At 41.0% G+C, this 17,655-nt stretch overlaps 1 long non-coding RNA gene across 1 annotated transcript in view; it reads left to right on the top strand.

Annotated features, from left to right (window-relative positions):
* The first annotated feature begins 234 nt into the window (after positions 1 to 234).
* The window catches only part of LOC139753329 (uncharacterized), a 31,862-nt gene continuing 14,441 nt past the window's right edge, over positions 235 to 17,655 (top strand). Inside the window, exon 1 of the long non-coding RNA XR_011713686.1 lies at positions 235 to 386. This is a non-coding gene — a long non-coding RNA (uncharacterized lncRNA). The remainder of the gene's footprint in view (positions 387 to 17,655) is intronic.

The raw sequence follows: 17,655 nt of genomic DNA on the forward strand, positions 1-17,655 counted from the left end.
GTGATTGATTGTATGGATATACTTGGAATATGGCTAATGTATTTTTTTTTTAATTGTAGTATTTATAGCAGATGCTTGCCGATTGCTTTTGTAGATATTTTGAACATTTACACAGTGTTATATACTTTTGTTATTTCTAAATAACTTATAAAATGTACTCTATCTTTTAAGGTTGAAGATTCAGGTCCGAGTTTAGTGCACGCGCAAGCTGATGCTACTTTGGTTATGAGGGATGATGTAAACAAGGCCGCCTCGACGCCCAACGTAAACACCACGGCCATTCAAATAGCATGGAAGAACACGAGTATCCCTGTAGCCCAAGAATCCTTAAACACATCAGGCAAGTTGGATGGAGCACAGTGAGAGGCATTCTAGGCCCTTACGAGGTTAGTCAGTGACCACCAGTACTCGGGTGTCGGATTTTTATCAAGCTTCTGTTGTGGAGGTGAACTCCAGCTTCTTCAGGACCTGGGGCGGGAGCTTCTGAGGAGCGGGTATCCCGGAATATATCCAGTGACATATGGAAGTGGGGGCTAAAATGCGGAGAACTGCTGCAGCCGAAAACGGGAGCTGCTATCACAGAAACGGGTAGTTACAGAAAAGTACAAGGACTTACAGAAAGCAAGTTGGTAGTTCAGACGGATAATTATACACTGACACACCTGCAGCAGGTAAAGCTCGGGGCGGTAGAGCCACGAAGGGTGGCAGACTTCCCCAAATTGAGGGTTACCATTGAGTACCGTGTAGGCAGGGGACTCATTGGATGAGGCAGAGGTTAGGAATTGTCAAGAATTATGGTAAATTTTAAGGAAATTGGTACTAGTGGATTCCATACAATGTGTAGAATTGATATAAAGTGTGAGTACCTCCTACTCCATCAATTTTAACTTCGTAAAGTGGGCAGGACTTTGAAGTGGAGGGAAATTGAGTTACATAGATACACACCAAACCAACCCAAGGCCCAATCGATGTGCTCTGGCCTTAAAGCTAACGCACTCAGAACCAACAGTTGATAGCTTAAGTAATGCATTAACGCTTTCCGAAATCTGTTGAATCACAAAAGAACAGATGGTTGCCTGCAGCATCCTGACATCATTTTTTTGACAGCTGACAGAAAACAATCACCTGGTGCTTGTTCAGATACTGTAGAGCTTTATTTGATATGTGTCAGTATAAAGAGTGGATGTAGGTGTAACAGAACAAGAAATTTGTGTAGATTGTAGACGTGCCCATTATTCATTATTGTGTATGTATTCCATTGTATGCTGCCATGCATCATAATGCTTGAATCTAACTTTATTCAAGTTTTGGAAATATACTTAGTGACTTCATGTGTCTATGTAACATTGATCTTGAATTAAAGTTTATGAGATCTGTCCCACACAGGGTCAGATTCCAATATAGACATCAGAACTCTGTATATATTCCAAACCAAGTGAATCATGGCAGAGATAAGTTGATTAATTGCTTCTGTGATTGTGAAATATTGTTAATAGAACTCACAAGGCATCTTTAAGCTTTAGAAATGGCAGGTTATCAGTATGTTTTTATGTTTATTGTTTATTTATATTACTTATGACATAACCCCACATTTTACCTCTCTCCCTCATAATCTTACCACTAATACATTTTTTCAGGTAAAAAATGTAGAAAAGGGGCACCACTTTCTTGGGTTTACTAATGTATTATTCTTTTATGTTGTCGCTTTTGCAATTATAAGAGTTGATACTGCTTTTCAAAGCTATCTTTTGATAGAAATCTGTTCGTATCCAGTAAGGTCATGAGGGATAGGGAAAATATGGAGTTATATAATTTTGCCATTGTACAAGGCCAGAGGGGATAAAGGTGAATGTTCAAATTACAGAGGTATAAGTTTATTGAGTATTCCTGGGAAATAATGTGGGAGGGTATTGATTAAGAGGGTAAAGGCATGTACAGAGCATCATATTGGGGAAGAGCAGTGTGGTTTCAGAAAAGATAGAGGATGTGTGGATCAGGTGTTTGCTTTGAAGAATGTATGTGAGAAATTCTTAGAAAAACAGATGGATTTGTATGTAGCATTTATGGATCTGGAGAAGGCTTATGATAGGATTGAAAGAGATGCTTTGTGTAATGTATTAAGAATATATGGTGTGGGAGGTAAGTTGCTTGAAGCAGTGAAATGTTTTTACCAAGGATGTAAGACATGTGTATGAGTAGGAAGAGTGGAAAGTGATTGGTTTCCAGTGAATGTTGGTTTGCGGCAGGTTGTTTAATTTGTTTATGGATGGGGTTGTTATGGAGGTGAATGCAAGGGTTTTAGAGAGAGGGGCAAGTATGCAGTCTGTTGTGGATGAGACGGCTTGGGAAGTGAGTCATTTGTTCACTGATGATACAGCGCTGGTGGCTGAATCAGGTAAGAAACTGCAGAAGTTGGTGACTGTTTGGTAAAGTGTGTGAAAGAAGACAGCTGAGAGTAAATGTGAATAAGAGCAAGTTTATTAGGTTCAGTAGGGCTGAGGGACAAGTTAATTGGGAGGTAAGTTTAAATGGAGAAAAACTGGAGGAAATGAAGCATTTTCGATATCTGAGAGTGGATTTAGCAGTGGATGAAATCATGGAAGCGGAAGTGAGTCACAGGGTGGGGGAGGGGGTGAAGGTTTTGGGAGTGTTGAAGAATGTGTGGAAGGCAAGAACATTATCTTGGAGAGCAGAAATGGGTATGTTTGAAGGAATAGTGGTTCCAGTAATGTTATATGATTGTGAGGCATGGGCTATACATAGGGTTGTGCGGAAGAGGTTGGATGTGTTGGAAATGAAGTGTTTGAGGACAGTTTGTGGTGTGAGGTGGTTTGATTGAGTACTTAATGAAAGGGTTAGAGATGTGTGGTAATAAGAAGAGTGTGGTTGAGAGAGCAGAGGAGGGTGTGTTGGAATGGTTTAGTCACATGGAGAGAATGAGTGAAGAAAGATTGACAAAGAGGAAATATGTGTCTCAGAGGTAGAGGGAACAAGGAGAAGTGGGAGACCAAATTGGAGGTGGAAGGATGGAGTGGAAAAAGATTTTGAGTGATCGGGACCTGAACATACAGGAGGGTGAAAGGTGTGCAAAAAATAGAGTGAAGTGGAATGATGTGGTATACCGGGATGGATGTGCTGTCAGTGGATTGATCCAGGGCATGCGAAGCGTCTTGGGTAAACCATGGAAAGTTTTATGGGGCCTGGATGTGTAAAGGGAGCTGTGGTTTCGGTGCATTACACATGACAGCTAGAGACTGAGTGTGAATGAGTGTGGCCTTTTTTTGTCTTTTCCTAGTGCTAACCTTGCGGGAGGGGAAGCCATTTCATGTGTGGCGAATTGGCGACGGGAATGGATGAAGGCAGCAAGTATGAATATGTTATTTATTTATTTATTTTACTTTGTCACTGTCTCCCACGTCAGCGAGGTAGCGCAAATGAACAAACGAAAGAATGGCTCAACCCACCCACATGCACATGTATATACATACACCTCCACACATGCACATATACATACCTATACATTTCAACGTGCACATATATGTACATACACAGACATATACATATATACACATTTGCATAATTCATACTTGCTGCCTTTATTCATTCCCATCACCACCTTGCCACACATGAAATGACACGCCATCCCCTCGCATGTGCTCGAGGTAGCGCTAGGAAAGGACAACAAAGGCCACGTTCCTTCACACTCGGTCTCTAGCTGTCATGTATAATGCACTGAAACCACAGCTCCCTTTCCACATCCAGGCCCCACACAACTTTCCATTGTTTACCCCAGACACTTCACCTGCCCTGGTTCAATCCATTGACAGCATGTCAACCCCAGTATACCACATCGTTCCATTTCACTCTAATCGTTGCACACCTTTCACCCTCCTGCATGTTCAGATTCCGATGGCTCAAAATCTTTTTCACTCCATCTTTCCACCTCCAATTTGGTCTCCCACTTCTCGTTCCCTCCACCTCTGACACATTTATCCTCTTCGTCAATCTTTCCTTACTCATTCTCTCCATGTGACCAAACCATTTCAATACACCTCTCAATACACGCCTCATGTCCATATAACATTGTTTGAACCACTATTCCTTCAAACATACCCATTTTTGCTTTATGTTCTCACCTTCCACACATTCTTCAATGGTCCCAGAACTTTCACCCTCTCTCCCACCCTGTGACTCACTTCCGCTTCCAAGGACCCATCTGCTGCCAAATCCACTCCCAGATATCGAAAACACTTCACTTCCTCCAGTTTTTCTCCACTCAAACTTACCTCCCAATTGACTTGTCCCTCAACCCTACTGTACCTACCTTGCTCTTATTCACATTTACTCTCAGCTGTCTTCTTTCACACGCTTTACCAAACTCAGCCACCAGTGCTGTATCATCAGCGAACAATAACTGACTCACTTCCCAAGCCCTCTCATCCACAACAAACTGCATACTTGCCCCTCTCTCCAAAACTCTTGCATTCACCTCCCTAACAACCCCATCCATAAACAAATTAAACAATCATGGAGACATCTTGCACCCCTGCCGCAAACAGACATTCACTGAGAACCAGTCACTTTCCTCTCTTCCTACCTGTACACATGCCTTACATCCTCCATAAAAACTTTTCACTGCTTCTAGCAACTTGCCTCAAATACCATATACTCTTAATACTTTCCACAGAGCACCTCTATCAGCTCAATCATGTACCTTCTCCAGATCCATAAATGCTACATACAAATCCATTTATTTTTCTAAGTATTTCTCACCTACATTCTTCAAAGCAAACACCTGATCCACACATCCTCTACCACTTCGGAAACTGAAGCTCTGTACGTGCCTTCACCCTCTCAATCAATACCCTCCCATATAATTTCTCAGGAATACTCAACAAACTTACACTGCTGTAATTTGAATGCTCACCTGTATCCCCTTTGCCTTTATACAATGGCACTATGCATGCATTTTGCCAATCCTCAGGCACTTCACCATGAGCCATACATACATTGAATATCCTCACCATCCAGTCAACAACACAGTCACCCCCTTTTATAATAAATTCCACTGCAATATCATCCAAATCTGCAGCCTTGCCAGCTTTCATCTTCCGCAAAGCTTCCACCACCTCTTCTCTGTTTGCCATATTCTCCCTGACCCTCTCACTTTGCACACCACCTCAACCAAAACACCCTATATCTGCCACTCTATTATCAAACACTTTCACCAAACCTTCAAAATACTCACTCCATCTCCTCACATCACCACAACTTGTTATTACCTCCCCATTAGCCCTCTTCACCGATGTTCCCATTTGTTCCCTTGTCTTACCCACTAAATTTACCCCCTTCCAAAACATCGTTTTATCCTCCCTAAAATTTAATGATACTCTCTCACCTCAATTCTCATTTGCCCTCTTTTTCACCTCGTGCACCTTTCTCTTGACCTCTTGCCACTTTCTTTTATACATCTCCCAGTCATTTGCACTATTTCCTTGCAAAAATTGACCAAATGCCTCTCTCTTCTCTTTCACTAATAATCTTACTTCTTCATCCCACCACTCATATATCTTCATTTATTTATTATACTTTGTTGCTGTTTCCCGCTTTAGCAAGGTAGTGCAATGAAATGGACAAAAGAATGGCCCAACCCACCCACATACACATGTATATTCATACACGTCCACACACGTACATATACATACCTATACATTTCAATGTATACATATATATACATACACAGACACATACATATATACACATGTACATAATTCATACTTGCTGTCTTTATTCATTCCTGTCACCACCCTGCCACACATGAAATAACAATCCCCTCCCCCCGCATGCGTGCGAGGTAGCGTTAGGAAAAGACAATAAAGGCCACACACATTCACACTCAGTCTCCAGCTGTCATGTACAATGCACTGAAACCACAGCTTTCCTTCCATATCTAGGCCCCACAAAACTTTCCATGGTTTACCCCAGACTCTTCACACGCCCTGTTTCAATCCATTGACAGCACGTTGACCCCGATAAATCACATCATTCCAATTTACTGCATTCCTTGCATGCCTTTCACCCTCCTGCATGTTTAGGCCCTGATTGCTCATAATCTTTTTCATGCCATATTTCCACTTTCAATTTGGTCTCCCACTTCTCCTCGTTCCCTCCTCCTCTGACACACATATCCTCTTTGTCAATCTTTTCTCACTCATTCTCCCCATGTGACCAAACCATTCCAAAACAACCTTTTCTGCTCTCTTAACCACACTCTTTTTATTAACACGCATCTCTCTTACCCTTTCATTACTTACTCAATCACATCTCATTTCCATCACATCCACCCTCCTCCGCACAACTCTATCTATAGCCCACGCCTCGCAACCATATAACGTTGTTGGAACCACTATTCCTTCAAATATAACCATTTTTGCTTTCTGAGGTAATGTTCTTTCCTTCCACACATTTTTCAATGCTCCTAGAACTTTTGCCCCCTCCCCCACCCTGTGACTCACTTCCATTTCCATGGTTCCATCTGCTGCCAAATCCACTCCCAGATATCTAAAACACTTCACCTCCTCCAGTTTTTCTCCATTCAAACTTACCTCCCAGTTGACTCGTCCCTCGACCCTACTTTACCTAATAACCTTGCTTTTATTCACATTTACTCTCAGCTGTCTTCTTTCACACACTTTACCAAACTCAGTCACCAGCTTTTGCAGTTTCTCAACCGAATCACCCACTAGTGCTGTATCATCAGCAAACAACCGACTCACTTCCCAAGCCCTCTCATCCACAACAGATTGCATACTTGCTCCTCTCTCCAAAACTCTTGCATTCACCTCCCTAACAACCCCATCCATAAACAAATTAAGCAACCATGGGGACTCTTGCACCCCTGTTGCAAACCGACATTTACTGAGAACCAATCACTTTCCTCTCTTCCTACTCATACACATGCCTTACATCCTCGATAAAAACTTTTCACTACTTCTTGCAACTTTCCTCCTATACCATATATTCTTAATACCTTCCACATAGCATCTCTATTAACTCTGTCATATGCCTTTCTGACATACATTCTTCAAAGCAAACATCTGATCCACACATCCTCTACCACTTCTGAAACCACACTGCTCTTCCCCAGTCTAATGCTCTGTACGTACTTTCACCCTCTCAATCAATACCCTTCCATATAATTTCCTAGGAATACTCAACAAACTTATACCTTTGTAATTTGAATGCTCACCTTTATCCCCTTTGCCTTTGTACAATGGCACCATGCATGCATTCCGCCAATCCTCAGGCACCTCACCATGAGTCATGCTTACATTAAATATCCTCACCAACCAGTCAACAACACAGTCACCCCCTTTTTTAATAATTCCTCTGCAACACCATCCAAACGCGCTGCCTTGCCAGCTTTCATCTTCCGCAAAGCTTTTACTACCTCTTCTCTGTTTACCTAATCACTCTCCCTAACCCTCTCACTTCGCACACCACCTCGACCAAAACACACTATATCTGCCACCCTTATTATCTAACACATTCAACAAACCTTCAAAATACTCACTCCATCTCCTCACATCACCACTACTTGTTATTACCTCCCCATTAGCCCCCTTCACCGATGTTCCCATTTGTTCTCTTGTCTTACGCACTTTATTTACCTCCTTCCAAAACATCTTTGTATTCTCCCTAAAATTTAATGATACTCTCTCACCTCAACTCTTAATTGCCCTCTTTTTCACCTCTTGCACCTTTCTCTCGACCTCCTGCCTCTTTCTTTTATACATTTCCCAGTCATTTGCATTATTTCCCTGCAAAACTTGTCCAAATGCCTCTCTCGTCTTTTTCAGTAATAATCTTACTTCTTTATCCCACCACTCGCTCCCCTTTCTAATCTGCTCACCTCCCACGCTTCTCATGTCACAAGCATCTTTTGCACAAGCCATCACTGCTTCCCTGAATACATCCCATTCCTCCCCCACTCCCCTTATGTCCTTTGCTCTCACCTTTTTCCATTTTGCACTCAGCCTCTCCTGGTACTTCCTCACACAAGTCTCCTTCCCCAGCTCACTTACTCGCACCACTCTCTTCACCCTCACATCTCTCTTCTTTTCTGAATACCTCTACAAATCTTCACCTTCACCTCCACAAGATAATGATCTGACATCCCTCCAGTTGCACCTCTCAGCACATTAACATCCAAAAGTCTCTCTTTCACGTGCTTATCAATTAACATGTAATCCAATAACGCTCTCTGGCCATCTCCCCTACTTACATATGTATACTTATGTATATCTCTCTTTTTAAACCAGGTATTCCCAATCACCAGTCTTTTTTCAGCACACAAATTTACAAGCTCTTCGCCATTTCCATTTACAACACTGAACACCCCATGTACACCAATTATTCCCTCAACTGCCACATTACTCACCTTTGCATTCAAATCACCCATCACTATAACCTGGTCTCTTGCATCAAAACTACTAACACACTCACTCATCTGCTCCCAAAACACTTGCCACTCATGATCTTTCTTCTCATGCCCAAGTGCATAGGCACCAATAATCACCCATCTCTCTCCATCCACTTTCAATTTTGCCCATATCAATCTAGAGTTTACTTTCTTACACTGTATCACATACTCCCACCACTCCTGTTTCAGGAGTAGTGCTACTCCTTCCCTTGCTCATGTCCTCTCACCAACCCCTGACTTTACTCCCAAAACATTCCCAAACCACTCTTCCCCTCTACCCTTGAGCTTTGTTTCTCTCAGAGCCAAAACATCCAGGTTCCTGTCCTCAAACATACTACCTATATATACATATATATACATATACATGTATATATATGTATGTCTGTGTATGTATATGTCTGTATACGTTGAAATGTATAGGCATGTATATGTGCGTGTATGTGGGTTGGTTGGGCCATTCTTTCGTTTGTTTCCTTACGCTACCTTGCTAACACAGGAGACAGCAATTAAGTATTATGAAAAATAATAATGATGATTATGCAATAATATTGTTAAATGTAAAAATTAAATTTTATGATATAGTGATTAAAGACTTAAGTGTCAACTTCTGATGTAGTGTGTTTTACCTCACAGTTTCTCTCTACTTCAAATCCCTGCCCACTGTATGAAAGCTTACAATTGATGGAATGGGAGGGGCTACACTTAAAATCCAAAACTCTTTATCAAACACATTGTAAAGCATCAATTGGTACCAGTTTCATTGTATTCTTTATTATTTATGTTATATTGTAAAAGATGGAGTCAAGCTATGAGTGCTCAGGCTGGGGTGTCTAACTGTGTGTGGATTTAACCAAGATAAGAAGAATGGGTATGTTTGAAGGAATAGTGGTTCCAACAATGTTGTATGGTTGCGAGGCGTGGGCTATGGATAGAGTTGTGCACAGGAGGATGGATGTGCTGGAAATGAGATGTTTGAGGACAATGTGTGGTGTGAGGTGGTTTGATCGAGTGAGTAACGTAAGGGTAAGAGAGATGTGTGGAAATAAAAAGAGCGTGGTTGAGAGAGCAGAAGAGGGTGTTTTGAAGTGGTTTGGGCACATGGAGAGAATGAGTGAGGAAAGATTGACCAAGAGGATATATGTGTCGGAGGTGGAGGGAACGAGGAGAAGAGGGAGACCAAATTGGAGGTGGAAAGATGGAGTGAAAAAGATTTTGTGTGATCGGGGCCTGAACATGCAGGAGGGTGAAAGGAGGGCAAGGAATAGAGTGAATTGGAGCGATGTGGTATACCGGGGTTGACGTGCTGTCAGTGGATTGAATCAAGGCATGTGAAGCGTCTGGGGTAAACCATGGAAAGCTGTGTAGGTATGTATATTTGCGTGTGTGGACGTATGTATATACATGTGTATGGGGGGGGGGTTGGGGGTTGGGCCATTTCTTTCGTCTGTTTCCTTGCGCTACCTCACAAATGCGGGAGACAGCGACAAAGTATAATAATAAAAAAAAAAAAGAAGAATGGAGAGAGAGGAAGTATGTTTGAAGAAAGCTAGTTGGATGTTCTTGCTTTGAGTGAAACTAAGCTTAAGGGTTAAGAAGAAAGACTTGGAAATGTCTTAGGGGTCAGGGGTTTGTAAGAGGTCAAGAGGTAAGGAAGGGGTAGCACTACTTCTGAAACAGTTGCAATATGTGAGTGTAAGGAAGTGAGCTCCAGAATGATGTGGGTGAAAATGAAAATGTATTGGAAAAGATGGGTGATTATTAGTGCTATTACACCTGGCCATGAGGAGAAGGATAATGAGAGGCAAGTGTTTTAGGAATAGCTGAGTAAGTGTGTCAACAATTTTGATACAGGAGACCAGATATTAGTGATGGGTGATTTGAATATGAAGGTAAATAACGTAGGGTACAAGTGGATTTTCATGAAATGATGGTTGTAATGAGTCAGTTCTTTGATAAATTTCACCTTATGTTTTAAAAATTGGCCTGTAACCTTCTTCTTTTATTTCATAATTGCCCCAAAAGATGTTATTTGAAAACAGTTGTATTTTTTTACATCTTTTATAATAATTTTTGACTAACTTGAATTTCCCAGTAATAAACTTGTTAAAGGCTCTGATGGGTCACTTACTAATGGATGTTTAACTGTACGAGTTGAATGATACATTTCTTTTGTTCACTCTCCCACTTTTTTTATCTACATTCAGCTCACACATTAGTCATCCTCCAGATATTATAGATGGGAAAGCTCTCGTAGTCTTGAGTTTGATCATGATAAAAAGCTGCTTGGAATTTCTTTCTGTTCTTTAATATAGAATGGATATTCTTATTCTCTATGATTTCATTGTGTATCTTTTGTTAGTTTCACATTTCTTAGGGGAGGTGGAATCTGCAGTTGCAGGTTTTTGAAGTATGAGGAAAGAGTAAGCTTTTTATTTCTACTTGTGAGCTGGTGGTTGGTTATACATTTTGTGTAGATATTTCATAGCTGTCCTCTGTAGGGCTTGGTTGGTTTTTATGACTTTTTGAGTAGTGTTTCATGAACACCTATGTGTGGTTAAGTAGTGTTTGTTAAATACGTATATGTATGTTCCTTCTCCAGGACAAAAGATTTTGTTGGTTTCAGTTAGAAGTGCTTCACATGGAGGGGCTTGGCTGGTGCGGGACTGGATTTTTATTATTTTCTATCAGGGTTGGTTGCTGTTGGTTTTGTAGTTCAATATTAAGAAAGCAAAGCCATTTCTTTGCATGGTGATGCTTTTGCTGGGTATTTGTATTTCTCCTCTGATCACTGTTATTGGTGAGAAGATATTTGCTTGTATTCTCGCAAAATTGATATCTACTGTATGCTCAGGAAAGACAGACATCAACCCAAGGAGAGTCAATAATCTTTCCATGGAAAATGATAAAAGAATTTAATGTCCAGTCAGTATTATTGAAGTGCCAATACAACAGTGGCATATGCTGATTGCAACTAAATCAGTCGAGTTGGGTAAAGAGATGTTTATAAGAGAGCATGATCTGAGTTAAGATTATGCAGTTATAGCATGCAGAATGAGTGGTTTGAAAACAGATTCAAAGAGAATTAGTAGAGTAGTTGTGATGGTCTATGTGTGAGATGAATATTTGTATTTCTTTTTTTTTAGGTATAAAGCTGAATAGAGGAAGAACATTAAAGATGAGTTAGTTTCATTATTACAATTAATGGCTGCTAATGAAATAAACAATACATAAAGAATTATAGTTTATAAAGATTACCTTAGAGTACCTTAACAATGGCATATACTTTTATAAAATGTAGAACAAAATAATTCCAAATGAAAACAGTTTTATCATTTCTAAAGTCATTGTTTGGGCTCAGCAAGATAAAAGCTCAGGCCAAAACACCAATTTTATAAATTTCAGATGCACACTTTTATACCTGAAACAGTGTCATTTACAAAGGTATAAAGAATAACATAATGTTAAATATTTTTGGGACAGTTTGACACGTTATCTTTATTGTGCAGATATATCTAACAAGTGAATGCTACTGACAACTTGTACCATACCACACCTTTTCACGTGTATAACATGCATGTGAATTTGATTGCCCTTTTTGCTTTCCCAGGTAATATGCATTATGCCCATTTTACACATGATTATATTGACACATAAAACCTGAAATATATAAAACTGTTTTGAGACATATACAGTCTTTTCTGTTAGTAATATAACTGTTCAAAATTGTAGATATTTTGAGGCACAAGTGGACGTAATGAGGATGATATTGATTTGATTTTTCCTCTCCAATAGAGAGTTCAGTCCACATCAAGGCTGGGCCTGAATTTAAGTATAGAGAGGTTGATTAATGAAAGGGAAAAAGAAGAGGCATGTGAAAGCATGTATGAACTTTGGAGGAACTGAAAAACTTAACTTTTAAAAGACATGAGAGGGTAGAGAGCTCCAAAGCTTTGAGGTGTAAGGAAAGTAACAATCATCAGAATGGCCCACCTTTGAGTTGCCAGTGCCACACAGCAATCATGTAATGCAGCAGCTTGCCAAGTTTTGTGTAGTCTAGTTAATGGTGGTGGCACATAAGCAGCCAGTTCTTGGGAGTAGAAAGTGAAGCAAAATTGCGGCATAGGGCAGGTGGGACAAGTTTTGAAGTTGGTCTGGGTGAATTTGTGAGTCTGACTGCTTTTAACCCACCTTTTTCAAGTATGGTTGTAGAGCTAGAACCACCTCAGATGTCATACAAGGACAGATCAATCCTTTGTATAGACAGAGCAGCTGTTCGGATGAAAGAAATTTTGTTATTCTAAAGAGTGCTCCCAGATACTTAGAGGTAGACTTAGCTATTCCTATTATGTGGGGTTTCCAAGATAGAGTGGATTTTAAAGTAATACCAAGCATGTTTATTGAGTTTAAAGGTGGAATTACAGAACCATTGAAGGAGAGAAGAAATTTGAAAATTTTTCAGTAGAGAGGTGGGCAGAAATTGGGTCTTGGAGGCATTAAACTTTACCAGATTATATCTGCCCCTTTGAGATATCATATCCAAGTCTGAGTTCATTAAGGGAGTTTTGTCAGGATGAGATGCACTTTGAGTGAGAGAAGAAAGAGCAGAATTGAAGGACATGGAGCAATGTAGTGTTGAGTTGTCAGCATATGAGTGCATTTGATTACTTTTAGAAGAAAGGAAATCATTGATATAAACGAGAAAAAGTGTAAGAGCCCAGACAAAACCTTGAGGGACACCACTGTTGGACAAAAGACTGAGATAGGTTGGCCTAAGAGGAAGCTAGACATGTAGGAGCAAAGTGAAGTAGGGAAGCTTAGAGATAAGATCACAGTATCACGCTCTGTCAAAAGCTTTGATATATCAAGGGCAACTACATAGGATTCCCCTAAATCTTTTAGGGATGATGACCAGACATTAGTAAGATAGGAAAGAACATCACCAGTGGATCTTGCCTTACAGAAGCCATGCTGGTGAACAGAGAGAAGACTGGGAGATGTAAGGTCTGATGATATGGGAGTTTAGGAGATATTCAAATATTTTGGAAGTTATAGATATTTAAGGAACAGGATTATAGTTAGAGGGGTTAGAACAGTCACCCTTCTTAAGGATGGATGTACCAATACATGCTTCCAAGAGGAAAGAAAAGTTTTGACTTTTAGATAGAAACAGAACAGATGAGAAAAAATGCAAGAGAAAGTTCAGGGGCACACTCTTTTTGTACATGGGGATGGATGCCATCAGGATCATAACCCTTACTTGTGCTGGAAAGAGAAACTTTCTTTAAACAGTTCATAAAGAGATCATGGTGATGGGCATATGATTAGTGAGAGGAGCATCATTGGGTGAAGGAATATTTGAGTCAGTCAAGGTAGAGTTAGAGGAGAAACAAGAACCAAAGAGAGTTGCTTTTTCTATGAGAGAGATAGCTATAGTACTGTCAGAACAGAAATGTGAAGGAAAGGTAGAGCAACAGAAATTGTTAGCATTGCCCTTAGGTAAAGAGCAGAGAGAGATCTCAGTGGTGGATGAAGATAAGTTATCGGACTTCATTTGAATAAAGGAACACTGCTTATGGATAATGTACATGCAGTTATTATGAGCAGGGATAAATGCTGAATGGGGGTGCATGGAAGAAGAGTTTTCCAAGCCCAGTATGCCTTATCCCTTGCCTGGAATGATTGAACCAAGGATTAGAAGAGGAGGTTGACTTGGAGGAAGAGGGGATAAATGCTTCCATTCCCACAACAATAACCTCTGCTGTGTATTTGGTGGAGACAGAAGCATCACCACATAAGAGACAGTAATGTGCCCAGGGAAAGTCAGAATTTTTTTTTATATATTTTAATCAGCTTTTTTGAGGTGCCAATATTTACATTTAGAAGGGGCTGCTGGAGAGGGAGTTGCCATTGAAATACATTTATGAGAGTGTGGTCAGATGAACCAATTGGGGATGAGATTGTGTAGCTATGATGTGGAGGGTTAGAGGTGAAAAACTTATCCAAAATATTAGGAGACTCCCACGAGGTTGTGGCCCCGGCAAAAGTCTCCATAACTGGTGAACTTCATTGCCGCTGCTTAGCCTTACCTTTGATAGGCCACTGGCAGAGGGTTTCTGCTCTAGTGCAGTGTTTCCAGAGGCCCCTGCCTAATGCTCTTACTAATGGTTTCTCCCTAATTTTCTAACCTACCAATTATACCCAATGCTCCTGCCTAATATTCCAACCTATTAATTCTGCCTAATGTTCCTACCTACTACTTGTACCTAATGCTGCTTCCTAATGTTCCTAACTCTATTGCTCCTTCTCTTTTTTTCAAAGGCAGGCTAGTGCATAGTACTCATTGCAGGAAAATCTAGAGCTATGTAGGCTTTGTGTGAGTTAAGTGTTGCCAAGTGTTGTGTATGACAGGGAGAGAGAGTATGTTTGTTGACAGAACGCCAGCAGTCCACTATATCAATGAGGCTGAAGGGAAAAGACAGCTATGTGGGTCAGAGGAGTACAGCTTGACACCACCGAAGTGCTAGCTCATTACACTGACTGCTCTAACCCTCTTGATACTCAGGTGGGAAATCCCAGAAATATATGTCCATAGTCATTGGCTGCTTACCAACTACTACCTACTTACTGTTAATTTATATCTGTGTCATTGAGATCAGTCTTTCATCAGTCATTATAAATATTTTGATACTGTACTAATTTCATTGAGTCCAAAGTACCTTTGAAATAAAAGAAATTTTTTTTTTTTTTCTTTGTCGCTGTCTCCCGCGTTTGCGAGGTAGCACAAGGAAACAGACGAAAGAAATGGCCCAACCCACCCCCATACACATGTATATACATACATCCACACACGCAAATATACATGCCTACACAGCTTTCCATGGTTTACCCCAGACGCTTCACATGCCCTGATTCAATCCACTGACAGCACGTCAACCCTGGTATACCACATCGATCCAATTCACTCTATTCCTTGCCCTCCTTTCACCCTCCTGCATGTTCAGGCCCCGATCACACAAAATCTTTTTCACTCCATCTTTCCACCTCCAATTTGGTCTCCCACTTCTCCTCGTTCCCTCCACCTCCGACACATATATCCTCTTGGTCAATCTTTCCTCACTCATTCTCTCCATGTGCCCAAACCATTTCAAAACACCCTCTTCTGCTCTCTCAACCACTCTCTTTTTATTTCCACACATCTCTCTTACCCTTACGTTACTTACTCGATCAAACCACTTCACACCACACATTGTCCTCAAACATCTCATTTCCAGCACATCCATCCTCCTGCGCACAACTCTATCCATAGCCCACGCCTCGCAACCATACAACATTGTTGGAACCACTATTCCTTCAAACATAGCCATTTTTGCTTTCCGAGATAATGTTCTCGACTTCCACACATTCTTCAAGGCTCCCAGGATTTTCGCCCCCTCCCCAACCCTATGATCCACTTCCACTTCCATGGTTCCATCCGCTGCCAGATCCACTCCCAGATATCTAAAACACTTTACTTCAACCCTATGATCCACTTCCACTTCCATGGTTCCATCCGCTGCCAGATCCACTCCCAGATATCTAAAACACTTTGCTTCCTCCAGTTTTTCTCCATTCAAACTTACCTCCCAATTGACTTGACCCTCAACCCTACTGTACCTAATTACCTTGCTCTTATTCACATTTACTCTTAACTTTCTTCTTTCACACACTTTACCAAGCTCAGTCACCAGCTTCTGCAGTTTCTCACATGAATCAGCCACCAGCGCTGTATCATCAGCTAACAACAACTGACTCACTTCCCAAGCTCTCTCATCCCCAAAAGACTTCATACTTGCCCCTCTTTCCAAAACTCTTGCATTCACCTCCCTAACAACCCCATCCATAAACAAATTAAACAACCATGGAGACATCACACACCCCTGCCGCAAACCTACATTCACTGAGAACCAATCACTTTCCTCTCTTCCTACACGTACACATGCCTTACATCCTCGATAAAAACTTTTCACTGCTTCTAACAACTTGCCTCCCACACCATATATTCTTAATACCTTCCACAGAGCATCTCTGTCAATTCTATCATATGCCTTCTCCAGATCCATAAATGCTACATACAAATCCATTTGCTTTTCTAAGTATTTCTCACATACACTCTTCAAAGCAAACACCTGATCCACACATCCTCTACCACTTCTGAAACCACACTGCTCTTCCCCAATCTGACGCTCTGTACATGCCTTCACCCTCTCAATCAATACCCTCCCATATAATTTACCAGGAATACTCAACAAACTTATACCTCTGTAATTTGAGCACTCACTCTTATCCCCTTTGCCTTTGTACAATGGCACTATGCATGCATTCCGCCAATCCTCAGGCACCTCACCATGAGTCATACATACATTAAATAACCTTACCAACCAGTCAATAATACAGTCACCCCCTTTTTTAATAAATTCCACTGCAATACCATCCAAACCTGCTGCCTTGCCGGCTTTCATCTTCCGCAAAGCTTTTACTACCTCTTCTCTGTTTACCATATCATTTTCCCTAACCCTCTCACTTTGCACACCACCTCGACCAAAACACCCTATATCTGCCACTCTATCATCAAACACATTCAACAAACCTTCAAAATACTCACTCCATCTCCTTCTCACATCACCACTACTTGTTATCACCTCCCCATTTGCGCCCTTCACTGAAGTTCCCATTTGCTCCCTTGTCTTACGCACTTTATTTACCTCCTTCCTGAACATCTTTTTATTCTCCCTAAAATTTAATGATACTCTCTCACCCCAACTCTCATTTGCCCTCTTTTTCACCTCTTGCACCTTTCTCTTGACCTCCTGTCTCTTTCTTTTATACAACTCCCACTCAGTTGCATTTTTTCCCTGCAAAAATCGTCCAAATGCCTCTCTCTTCTCTTTCACTAATAATCTTACTTCTTCATCCCACCACTCACTACCCTTTCTAATCAACCCACCTCCCACTCTTCTCATGCCACAAGCATCTTTTGTGCAATCCATCACTGATTCCCTAAATACATCCCATTCCTCCCCCACTCCCCTTACTTCCATTGTTCTCACCTTTTTCCATTCTGTACTCAGTCTCTCATGGTACTTCCTCACACAAGTCTCCTTCCCAAGCTCACTTACTCTCACCACCCTCTTCAC

The sequence above is a fragment of the Panulirus ornatus genome, chromosome 14 (assembly GCF_036320965.1).
Source record: "Panulirus ornatus isolate Po-2019 chromosome 14, ASM3632096v1, whole genome shotgun sequence".
Classification (NCBI taxonomy): domain Eukaryota; kingdom Metazoa; phylum Arthropoda; class Malacostraca; order Decapoda; family Palinuridae; genus Panulirus; species Panulirus ornatus.